Source organism: Micromys minutus (assembly GCF_963924665.1).
Source record: "Micromys minutus genome assembly, chromosome: 7".
NCBI classification, from domain to species: Eukaryota; Metazoa; Chordata; class Mammalia; order Rodentia; family Muridae; genus Micromys; species Micromys minutus.
In genome coordinates this window covers 19453519-19466958 of record NC_137976.1, presented here as the reverse complement: position 1 = coordinate 19466958, position 13440 = coordinate 19453519, and the positions used below count along the sequence as shown (strand labels likewise).

The 13440-nt window shown below is 38.6% G+C and overlaps 1 pseudogene across 1 annotated transcript; it reads right to left on the bottom strand.

Moving 5' to 3' along the window:
• Nucleotides 1-4888: 4888 nt before the first annotated feature.
• On the bottom strand, nucleotides 4889-7088 carry LOC308422609 (protein FAM162A-like; annotated as a pseudogene). Its single transcript has 3 exons — nucleotides 6962-7088; nucleotides 5880-5947; nucleotides 4889-5403 (listed from the first exon to the last, which is right to left on the bottom strand). The product of its transcript is annotated as a protein FAM162A-like (transcript).
• Nucleotides 7089-13440: the final 6352 nt, after the last annotated feature.

Genomic DNA, 13440 nt, shown 5'->3' with positions numbered 1-13440 from the left:
AAACACAACAAACACAAAACAAAAACTTGGTGGACTGTTCCTGAGCAGGGGGCCTACCTCAGAATCTTGATGATTTACTGAGTGTTACTCTACAGGATAAAACTTACTTTACCTTCCCAGGCAGCTATTAATTGCAAATAGCTTCTTTTGCGACAGGTGTGACTTTGTGCCTACTTATCTTGCTCTATGCCATGTTTCCCCCTGGCATGCCTTAGGTGTGCTGTCAGAGTCCCTGTGAATTTGTATGTGTAGCGGTAAATATTAGAAAAAGTGGAATGGTTCTAGACACCACACCATGCTACCCTTGTTACTGTCTGCCCTCCACGGTTCGTCCAATGCAGTAGCACCCTTCTTGTGCCTCTCTGTTGTGGCCGCTGCTCACATTCCCAGCATCTGCCCCTTGAGGCTATAGTCACAATTCCTAGAAACCTGACAAAATAAAAATTCTTGAGGCTTGTAATTTATCAATCAGATTTATATCAGTAAATTCTCACCCTACAAAATGTCCACACAATAAATTCAGAGTCAACTGATAATGATATAAACTGCCCACCTATATATAAGGCAAACTGCCCTGTAATAATCTATAAATTATAAATCCTCCAGTAGTAGATCCCAATGGATCCACCACCTGAACCGAGGGCCTCCCTTACCTACTTGTCTCCATCGTCTTTGCCCTCCAAAAGCAGGTCTCTTTTTCTGCCTCCCCTTTTCCTCTGACATGGAAGTCCCGCCTACTCCTTGCCCAGTGATTGGTCCCCTCAAATCTTTATTCATTAGGGGGAGGTTCTTGCCACAGTAGGTACATATCGGTCTTGTTGTGTTTGGAAAATATATTACCTCTGGCTCTTATCATCTTTGTGCCTCAGCTTCTGCGTAAATTCCTAAGGCTCAAGGGAAGGCTATGATACGTACATCCTATTAAGGGTTAAATCGTTCAAATTCTTTTCCTCTTTGTAATTGTTCAGTTGTGGGTCTCTATATTGATTACTATATTCTATAAGAAGTTTCTCTGATGAACAATGAGCATGCACTGATCTGTGATAATAGAAATGTGTCATTAGGAGTTGTTTTGCTACTGAGTTTATTTAGTAGAATAACAGTGAAGGGTTTTCACCTCGGTCCGTGTCCTATCTAGCATCATATTCTTGGCCTCAATATCAGTGTCAGCTCCATCTCACTGAGCAGACTTTAAATGAAATAAGTCAATAACCTAACAAGCAGGTAAGTTTAAGAATGGAAAATAGAGAAGTGGTTGGTTGCTCCCGTAACGCTTGTGCCATTACTGCACCAGTAGGCAGGTATTGCAGGCAGGTTATAGAGCTCAGAGTTCATAGCTGGGTAAGATTTTTGATTACTTTTCTTTTCCAGGAACATGCGTAGTACCTTCCAGCACTAGAAGTGCTTGCGAATTGGGGCAAGGCTTCTACATAAGCACCAGCTGAGGTTCTCAGTGCTCGTTAGCTTTATTTATGTGGTTCAGCACCAGGATCTTCTCATTAGGTTACCAAGAGTAACCATCAGAATTGGTAATAGCCTGCAGTGTGTGGAGGGGGATCTATAGGAGCCTTTTGGCCAGTGACTCAGAAAGATGTGAGCTATTCTTGGTACAGATTTTATTTGGTGACATAACATATGAAGTTGGGATACTGTCTGCCCCGTTGCGTGGTGAGTCCACTTACATTCCTTTAACATTTGTATGTAGTTCGAGAAGATTTTACATGACTAGGTTTCCATGAGTTTTTTTCACAGACCCTGTGTACCCCTCCCATTTTCCTTCCTTTCCCCTGCTCTCCCCTCCAGCATCCTCACCACCTCATCCTCCTGTTCTAATGTCTATCTACCCCTTTATAATGTATTTTATTTTTCCTTCTTTGGAAGAGTCCTTCCTTCCCACCAATCTCTGACTATCTTCCTAACCTCTGGGCATATTCCGAATGAAGCACACATATCTGAAGCTTAAAAGCTAACCTCTTCATATAAGAGAGAACGTGCAATGTTTGGTTTTTCAAGGGTGCGTTCTGCACCCCTTTTAGGATAATTGTCTGTAGTTCCATCCATTTACTTGAAAATTTGATAATTTTACTTTCCTCAGCAGACAAATAATATTCTGTGGTGTCATTGTATCCCATTTTTATTACCCATTCATCCACTGTTGGGCATCTAGGCTATTTCCAGCTTTTGGCTGTTATTAATAGAGCAGCAATAAACATGGATGAACAAGTAGCTAGGGAGTAAAATACAGGATCCTTCGAGTATATGTCCAAGAGTCACAGAGCTGGATTTGTGGTACAGCAATTTGCAGCCTTTAGTGGAGCCTCCATACTGATCTCCATGGTAACTATGCCGGTTGGCACTCCCACCGACAATGAACAAGTGTTACCCTTGCCTTGCATCCTCACCAGCATCTGCTGTCGCTTGTTTTTTTGATCTTGGTCATCCTGGCTAGGGTAAGATGAAATCCCAAAGTAGTTTTGCTTTGCAGTTCCCGGATGGCTGAGTATATTGACCATTGTTTTCCTCTTTAGTGTTCCTGGCCATTTGTGCTTCAGCCTTTGAGAACTCTTTTTTTTTTTTTTTTTTCATTTCTATTTCCATTTTCAAACTGGGGTTATTTGTTTTCTGATGTTCAGGCTTTTGGCTTTTTGTTTGTTTGTTTGTTTTCTTTAGTTGTCCTTTGTGTACTCTAGATACTAACCCTCCGTCAGATTTAAAACTGGTATCTTTTCCCCCACTCTGTAGGCTGCCTGTTTGCTTAACCGACGGTGTTCTTTCTTTTACAGAAGCTTCTTAGCTTCACGAGATCCCATTTATTAGCTGTTGGTTTTAATGCCTGTGTTATCAGAGTGATGTTCAGAAATTTTTTTTTGTGCTAATGAGTTCAAGTGTACTTCCGAAGTATTTATGCTGAAAACAGAAATCAAAATAGGACAGGCAGATTTTAGCCACCTACTAAACAACAGCTGTCCAGTACTGTACCGTCTCTGTTAACTGTTCTCTGCCTTCACGTCTTTGCAAATTGTTTCATATATTTTCTATCTGTTTGCACGTCTTTTATTGGGTGTGTGAAACAATTGGTTTTATTTTTCTGTGATGCTGTTTTCTAGCATGCATACTTCTGTCTGGACATCAGTGTTCATTCTTGGGTCCTGTGTATACCATTTCCTTATTAATTTCTTATCTTTATTCTCACTGGATCCTGAATCATGAGTGTCTTTTCCACACCGGCCACAGCGTTATTTCTCTAATTTGTTTTTAAGAACTGATATTTGAAAATTCATGTTAGAGAGTTGAATGATTGACTAGTAAACATCCATTTAGTCCTTTATGTGGTTTATAAATTTAGGGAGTAACAAATGTGAACAGGCAGCAATTAAAATTCGTTGATGTAAAGAAATGCAAATGGAAATAAAATAATACGCTTATTGAAAGAAACCATCCTAATCACTGCCCTCTCTCAATAGAAACCTTTTTACACACATGAGGAACTAAATAAATGTTTTGGGGTTTTGCCCATTGGAGCTGGTCATGAATAGGAAGACAATTAGACGGCAGATGGCAGAGAGGTTAGGATATGAGTCAAATAGTCTGGATGGTACACACTCAATAGTGGATGCTGAATAATTGATCTGTTGGCAGATACAATTCACGGAGCACAGGGAAACACAGAACAAAGTTCTATTGTTACGTGTGGTCTCAGATTCCTATCCACCGATCCCGTCTATATTCACTTCTTAAGGATAAAAAAATAGACATTGTGGAGATGGTGAGTTCTAAGATTATTCTGGAAGACTTTGGGTAGATACATACGCACCAGTCTATTTTACTCAATAAAAAAAAAATCTACTATAAAAACCAAAACAGGTTCTAAAATCAGTTCTTTGCTTATTTTTATTATCAATACAAAAATATCAGTTTATTGACATGTATCCTACAAGGGGAAACAGACAGGGCAATAACTTGAGTACTCACAGCCTATATATACATTTAAGCAGGTGCAACATATGGACTCACAAGGAAATTAGACAAGGTATATAGGGAAAATGAATTTCTCTCTCGCTAGTAGCTACGCTTTTCTCTTCAGGAAAATTCTTCCTGGATATGAGTGCCTTCTACCATAATTTAAGCATCTTAAAATATGTATACATCTAAAACCACAAATGCCTGATTGTATATATGTTTAAAAACAGTATACACATTATTTCTAATTAGATATATATTGAAACCGTTTCTAGAGGCTGAGGTAGTAAGAAAGTGTTAGTTTGGTTCAGTTTTCTAACAACTGTAAACATTTAGAAAAATGGGGTTAAAATTGTTAGGATAGTAGGCATAAAAACATTTAAGCAAAAACATCATTATAACTAATAAACACAGGGAAAAAATACTAATTAAAACATGAGGAAATTATGTCTACCTTCAGTAATGTAAGTACCTAATATAAAAGACCTGTAAATAATAACAAAACAGTTCAGTAGCTATATAGATTTATTTTCAATATCAATAGTCAATTGCTGAAACCCAAAACCTAAGAATAAGTTATGGTTTCCCATATGTGTGGGAGATATTAACAGAAGACATAGCCGAGATGCTCCCAGATTCTGACCCAGAAAAATGTAGGATGATAATTGTTTTAAGGCACTATGAGTATGGTAGTTTCTTTCTTTCTTTCTTTCTTTCTTTCTTTCTTTCTTTCTTTCTTTCTTTCTTCTTTCTTTCTTTCTTTCTTTTTCTTTCTTTCTTTTCTTTCTTCCTTTCTTTTCATTCTTTAAGAAACTGTATTTGTTTCCCTATAGCAGAATAGGGTAGCTGAATATGACTGTGCAAAGCTCATGTCTGCAAAGTGGGTCTCAGATCTCATCCTTTCTAAAGCAGGCTTCTTGCTGCAACTTCATTCCTGGGCTTTGCAAATTTGGCACAAGTACGTCTCGTCTGTTTTGGCCTTCATAGCTGCCTCCTCTCTCCGACAGGCTTTCCTTCCTAGGTTCAAGCGAGTTAAAGACTCATGTCTTCTCTCAGCCCTCTCGCCCTCAATAACCATATAGATGCATCCTGCTACGGTCAGGGCAGCCATTAAATAGCTGACCCTCACTGGCTCTCAGATGAGGTTGTCTCTGGGATCTCTTCCTCCTTGAGGTGACCTGAGCACAGCAGGATCTTCTTCTTGAAGTGTGTGGGCTTGTGCCGCGGCACCCTGTGTCTGTAAGACTGCACCCTGTGTCTGTAAGACTGGGCTGGAGCTTTGGGACGTTCCTGTGGCTTGGTGCAGAATCCGTTGATCCTCTGTTTCTGGTAAACCTTAGAGACGAGGAAGCATTTTTCATATGACCTAAAACCATGTCCAGCCGCCAGGCGCAGGCCGTGGAGGCTCCGAGTTGCTGCCTGCTCCACGGACACAGAGCATCCCTGGTAATTTTTTATATAAATAACCGATACACATCAAAGTATTTCTAAAGCTACATTGCTGCCCCCTCAAATCCTACCCCCCACTTTTTAACTGCCTTATCTAAAAACCATTTCTTGCTAAGTTGTTCAGACTGGCCTTGAACTCATTCCGAAGAGCTGAAGCATTAAGTAATCTTCATTTCTCAGCTTCTAATGTACCTAAGACTATAGGTCAGATGAGGCCTGGGTAGTACTTTGTTTTTTTTTTATAATCATGGTACATTGCGAACTTTTTCATTGATCATTCTGATATTTACTTAATGTCTATTATCTTATATTTTAAACCAATCCTAGGAAAGCAAGAATCCTGTATATTTGATTCTCAAAAGACATGCAGCATTTAAGACGGTTTTAAAATTCAAAAAAGAAAAAGGTCGACAGTGGCACGTGCTCCTGATGAACACATCAGGATGAAGAGCAAGCTGATGTAAACTCACCATTATGACTGTGCAGCAGATTTCTGAACTACGCAAAGCCTTTGAAACAATGCGCTCACTGTTGGCAACTAGAATGTAGAAATTTAACTCAAATAATTTTATTACAGCTGTGTTTGTAGCAGCAAAATATTGTAGACACCAGCATCTAACAAGAATGTACAAAACTATTATGCATTCTGTTTATCTATGAGAAATTATGCCAAGTAATTCTGCCAATATGGAACATATTTATGGTATACTGCTGAGTAAACGGGAACAAATACCTAGTCATACATGATGAGAGCTCATGTTTCCTGAATAGTTACTGTATTGCAGCAAATCAGTGAGAAACAAACTTTCCATATGCTTATATGTGTGTGTTACATGCGGTATGTGTGTGTCAATAAACTTAGAACAAGTCTAAAAGGATTTGCCACTAAAATTCTTACAGTGACTATCTGTGAGAGAAAAAGTGGGGTTATATTTGCTTCTGGTTTCTTTGCCTCATTTTTCTACAGCGAGAATGAACCTAAGGCCTGAAATGTCAAAAGGAAAGCTGCCAGATGATAAGGGTTACAGATACCAAAGCGAGAAAATGGAACCAGAGAGACAAAGAGCAGGGTCATAGATCAGGAATTGGGCAGTAGTCCAGGACATGCCTAGAATAAGGAGCTATTGTTCACGGTTCTGCTGGGGTATGCCGCCACTTTCCTAAGATGATAGGGATCCTGGAAAGTCTGGGAAAGACTTGGTGAGGCACTGATTCAGGCACTTATACTGTCCAGAATGAAGTGCCTCTAGCAGCCGCTTTATACTGCTGTGCCCAAAGGTCCCCAAGTCCGAGGAGTGGTGATCCACATGTATGTTTTCCTGAGATATGTGTATTATATGATCATACAAACTGGTTGCCTGCTTCATGATGACTACTCAGGAATCAGGCCACAGGTGAGTAGACACAGCTAAGGAACACAGAGCATATCATCTGCCTAACCACACTGTTCTGGTTCCATCATCTGTCCTTAGCAACAGTGTTTGGGTGTTTTGTCTTCCCTTGCCTGGAGACATGACTGAAAATTGGCATCAAGTGTCAGAAATTCCCGCACCGTAAGCAGTGTTGATTTCTTTACAATGATGCTCTTGCAGAACCATTTTCAGTGTTGGTAAGGTGCCAGGTGGCGTCAGTGCATCTGGCAGAGTTTTTGAGGAATAGACTAGTGATGGATCATCCATGTACTGGGCTACTCATTTAAGAACCATTTGATGTGGTCATGGTATAAACGAGTAGCATGAACCATGTCTTCCTGTTTCTATAAAGTCAAATGAATTGTACAACATTCTCACTTAATATCCCCCAAGCCCTGCATGGTTACAAATATTGTGTCATTCTAGGAATTTACACCCAAACTTCTTCATATGTGTTATTGGGTAACAGTCCCATTTTATGCAAATTACCATCACAACAAATCCTCAACAAGAACTGATGGGAAAGAGCTCAGTTATACACCTCAAGAAAACATCACATTTATGGTTCTGTTTGTATTAGAGACCTTAGCACCAGCTGTCGGACACATAATATAATTCGACCACATTCAAAAGTTGTAAAGAGTCATCCATTGGTGTCTCCTCAGATCAAGGTTCAGCTTCCAAAGACTGAAGATTAAGATGGAGCAAAGGATCCAAAGCACAAGAAGCTGGTCCTCATCCTTGAGCAATGGTCCTGATTCAGCATCTCGTCAATGATAGGGCAGATGTGGAAAATAGATTTGTATATATTTCAAAGGCGGTGCTATGGGACCTAATGATTTTTAAGTGATACCCACCTTTATGAAACATTGAGTACATGGATAGTTTATGTGCCTTCTAGGGAGAGACTTGTGTAGCAGGAAATGTACCTTTAGTCAGTGGTCCCAAATCACAGCTTGTGCTAGAAAAGTTTCCAACTAGAAACCCCTTTATCATAGCTTGATACCTTGGTAATGGATTTGGTTGGGATTCTCACTTGTTACAGTAAGTCACTCTTTAACAAATGTGACTCTTTTATGACTCTCAATCTGTCACGGCTCAGAATGGATGTAGGTTCCTTCGGGCTCCGATTTCATGCAGCACAGAGTATTTGCCTCAATTCTCCATTTGCCACACGATGGAACATTAAACAGGGCCAGGCTTGGTTCTTCATCTGAAGCCACATTCCTTGGATTACCTCTGTGTAGACCACTTGATTTGATCAGATCTATTCTAGGCACTGACTTCAATGAACAACTGTCAAATTTTGTCCTCTGATGCCACAACACCAAGTAAACGACACAAAGATAAGCTGAAACTTCTTGCTCAGACAATAGAATGAAAAGGTCAGGGGAGGTCATCGAAGTCACTGGGTCATACACATAATAGGTAATGATTCTCAAATAGTATTGGCAGATGTATTTAACCAAATTGTAGGTATAAGAATTATGTCAACAGGCACTGCTAGGTAAACTAGTTCATGGGAAAATGGCCCTTTGTGTAAATCATGGGTAAGGACAAAAGCTTAGGTCAACAGGCTTCTTAAATTATTTATTTTAATTTAAGCACAACCTAGAAGCCAAAAAAAAAAAAAAAAACCCACTGATAAATACAAGTGTTTCTGTTAGTAAACATGTAATTTTTCTTCAGAAAGCACAAAATTACCTTACTTACAGAGATGTTAAAAGTTAAAAGATCATTCTGCAAAAATGTTCATGCATCAGAATTAGACCTGAAACTAAATCCTCAAATATCTAATACTGAATTGTTTTACCTGACTAGATTATTGACTCTGGGAGAGCTTAAATTTATCTTATTGATCTCCTAAGATAAAAAGAGATGAAATTTCCTGGAAAAGGATGGCTATTTCTTTATTATCAATATTTTTAATTTGACATATGTCGAGTCAAATCCCCATTTGTTTTGAGTCATTCAGTTATTAAAAATCAGTTGTTTTTTTGCTATCATTTCAGAACGCAAAGCCATTGATCTTTCTGGAAAACGTACAATAAAGCATGCTTGGATCACCCTTCCCTATGACCCAACTTTATTCACTGTGGGGGAAAGAACTTCTATAGAAAAGATCTATGTCGTTATCAAGAAAAATGGTACTTCAAAGCTCCATTGATTGCCAAAAAAACTATTACTGTGAAAAAAGAAATCTTCAACTACTGCTAAAATAATTGACTGGACATATGTTATGTGTGACCCAATGGCACAAAAAAAATGTCATTTAATCAACAAAATACATCCTTCACATAAAACTTGGCCTCCCATAATGACATACAATAATCACCAATTTTATGGTGGACTCCCATATTAAAAAGACCTTCCAAAAGCAATTAGATTATAAGTGACTTATATATATTCACAGTCACCTGCTGCCCAAATTAAATTGTCTTAGTCAGTTGCAGTGAAGAGTGAGTAGTGAAGGTCCTCAGGTTAGGGAGACTTTCAGAAAGGCATCTGCTCCCCTGGGCCAGGTTGTCTTCATACAATGCAAGATCCATTTGGTATTGCTTTCCTGGGATTTAGTATGCAAAGTCAGGAGAAAGGCAGGATGACCATCCAAAATTCCTTGACAGGATTCTGTTTTGTTTGTATATTTGGTTGACTGATCTTCTGTTGGAAGAAGTAGTTGATATTTAGGGCTCTTCTTTCACAACAAGAGCAGGTTACTGTTTTTTTTTTTTTTTAGTTTTGATTTCCTTATGTACAGGAAGAGGGATGGAATTGTGAAATGTCTAATCCCTTTCTTGCTCGTAGGACACTGATTTTTGTCAGTGCACCCTGTTGCCTGAGAATATGCCAGCCATAACTTCATGTTTGTGTGACATCATCTCGCAGGGAATTTCACACAGGTTAGGAGGTCACTTCTCCTATGTTTTTCAGCCCACATTTTATTTGAGAAATAACATTCCACTCAGATTTAGCTAATTCACTTTCACATTATGTTAAAAATTTGTTAGCAAATTATTGCAGCAACCATAAAGTATTGATAATGGAAAACAATAGCCTCTCCCCCAGTTATAAGAAACTTTCTAAGGATATGAGGGTCCCACACTCATCGAAGCCTGTTGGTGTAGGGTGAGAGACAAAAGGCAGTCAGCAGTAATAGGCAGTCTACAGACACTCAGAACTGAAGAAATACAACACAAACCACAAAGCCTTTCCAGATGAGAACAATGGGTCTGTGATATCTGTCTACAGGCTTCGGAATAAACAGGAAAGACTTAGAGGAATTTCAAAGCTGAAAGCTCAGGACTTGTCAAAAGCATTTCTGAATGTTTTATATAGCGACTATCTCTATTTTTTAATTATCTTCATCCTGAAACTGACTGTGTGTCTACAGATAGCCACTGGATCAGTGGCTTTTGACAGAATCTATTTTTGCCACGTTAATCGCTTAGTTGGTTACAGTCAATCACACTGGGAACATACTCAGATTGATTTAGTGAAAAGACCATTGGAATATTAAAATTAGCTACTTTGCATATTCATTGGGCTTCCTCCCATCAACTTAGGGCAAAGGTCGACTCTCCAGCCTCTCACTTCTATGTACCAAGTATTTTCTGACATTTAGAACTATGGTTGATGAACTGGGTTCTTTTCAGATTGCCAAAGGAATGTCAGATTGCCTTTATAGTTGAATCAAATTACAATATTCAATGTAGTTGTGGCTTTGTTTATTTTACATACCACACACACACACACACACACACACATACACACACACACACACACACACACACACACACACACACACACACACACTTAAAGCTAAGGCAATCTTTCCTACCTCATAAAATGTAGAGGAATTAAAGAAAAACAAAGTTTAATTATAACTCTGTTATTCAAATAATTATTAACATTTTAGTTCATTTTTCAATCTCAACATTACATAAGATATATGCATACAAAATACATATGAAATAGCTCCTGTCTATATAACGTATTAATCACTATGTGTGCACTTCAATACATATGCATATCTGCTTCATATTATATATGCAGTTTATTATTTTTCTTCTTATTCCTTTTAAAAATTTTATTATTTATTTATTTATTTATTTATTTATTTATTGTCTTCTAAGCTTGATGTAGAATAGGGTTATCAGGCTACATTATCAATGGTTGAGGACTTTCCTGACATTACTGGGGTGCCATACATTTGTGCTTCGGAGATTACTTGAATAAGGTCTACTAAGGAAAAAAAAAATCTGTATTTGATGATGTTTATTGCAGCATTGAATTTTAATGGGAGAACTTAGAAAACCTGAATGTACACGAAAATAAACAAGTTTTAGAAGATTCTTATCACAGAGTCACGTGAGAGGAAGTAGATTTGCAGGTGACCGAACAGATCAACTTAAAAACCGCCTTTAGTGTTGAAAGCAAATGATAGGTGTATGTCAAGCCGTGTGTTTGCAGCCATGTAGAGTCCACCAGCTACCAAATGTCATCACTACTGCTCCAGATGCCTGAAATCATTCCACAAAGTTAAAATGGCTTCTTTACAAATTGTCCTGTCACGTGTCAGGGAGCATAAAACCCACAGGTTGGTTTTCGGGTCTAGGTCAGATTATAGGCAGAGCAACTGAGGTTTCTGGGTTGCTGGGGTAGGTAGGGTGTAGAGGAGAAGTACACTGAATGGTCATGGGGAGATTTTCCTGGGATGGAAGAGATCTGACATTCTGGTCCTTTACCTGGTAAGAAGGGCCACCTCCGTGTGCCCTACTAAACCTATCTCTAACCTGGTAACTTCTGAGAGACATGGGCCCCCCCAAACACTAGTGAAGCACAGTAGTGTTATCCATAATAGAAAGCACTAGAAGGAGCTTACATTTCGACAGTCATGAAGTAGACAAATTATTGTCATTATATCCATGCGATGGAAGAGTCTAAAAGCATTAAAAATAGAATACTTCGCAGGCATTAAACGTTACACTATTGAAACATTTTTGTGTGCATGAGGAAAATATTCACAATATATTTTGTTTAAGGAACAGAACAGGATATAATATAGGAACATAATGCTGTCAATTTTATAAAATATGCATGCAAGTTTATATATACAGATGACAGAAAAAATATTTTTAAATGTTACTACCTTTGATTTTATTAGTTCTTCATGCATCTCTATTTCGGAAATATCCTGCTATAAACATGTTTTAATTTCCATAATAAAAAATAAGATATAGGGAAAAAAATTGGATGCTAAAATGGAGAGCAGGCGTCCATCCGCTTTTACAGCAGACACTTGGCTTAGACAGAAAACTCCGTAGGAAGTTGAAGGCTGGAAAATAACTTCCTTCAGACTTGGCTTTTTGTTTCTTCCCATTCAAAGAGTTGCCATCTATGAGCGTGATGACAAGCACTCTAACTGGTGAACAAGTGTGCTGGATTAATATTCAGCGTGTGAAGATCTGTAAATTCTGCACCCGCCTTTGGGTTTAAGGATTTTCTGCTTTTATTCCTCCCACTGAGACCCACTGAGCTGGGTCTTTTGTGTGAATCCCATCCATCTGCTCCCGTTTCTGCAAACCCTCCTCTTGACTCTGCAAAAATGCACCGCTCCCCATTTTTTAGCACTTACTACTTGGTAATGCAACTTTTTACTCCAATCCCTGCCCCTGCCCTTCTCCGCACCCCCATGATGTGTACACCTCTTGAGGCCGGCTAGGTGTTATTTGGCTTTATTGAATTAATGTCCAGCACAAGATCTGAAAAACTGTCAATAAGTATTGTTCAGTAGATGGCTGGAGTGTACCGTGAAACCAAAGCACTATAAAGTATGAACTCTTCATATATGCAAAGCCCTTATTGTTACCTTGTATTAGCAAATCCATGTAATATGGAGGAACTGAATAAAATATTATAGTGACAACTTACATATTATTATTATTATTACTATTACTATTATTATTATTATTATATCGTTATTGTGTAAATATCATGTGTATGGGTACATGTACACATATGATAGTCAAAGACAATTTTATAAGTAGACTTTTTTCCCCTCTCACCTGAACATGGATGCTAAGGATGAGCTAAGGTTGTCAAGTTTGCACTGCAAGTACTCTTCCTTGCTGAATCATGTCACCATAAATCTGAAACTTTACCTAAATAAACTGGATGTTTGAGAATGAACAAAATTTCTTAGCCTAAGGCACAAGGAAAACTTAAAACATGGAAAGAGAAACTCGCTGGGCTTCAGTAAAATAAGCTACGATGTGAAATACTTAGGAAAAAAAAATAGAGCAATATCAACCAACGCTTACTGAGAAATGCTTAGGTCGTTCCACCATTACCACATCGTTGTTGTTAAGCATCTTCTAGGAGCAGAAGCGAAAATTACAGCAGGCTGTGGAGTGGGGTCACCGGTGTCAGTTTCTGGTTATGAAAACTCATATAACATGGGGTTGCTCTCACATCTCCACTAAGCAGAAAATGCTGCAGTGGCCAGCACGCCACCTACAAGCTCAAATCAAGCCAATGCCATGGAAGGCTTTGTCCCATTTGGGGTTCTATATTTTTTAAGTGATTTGGAAAGTTGGAAATGAACCAGGGAAGAACAACA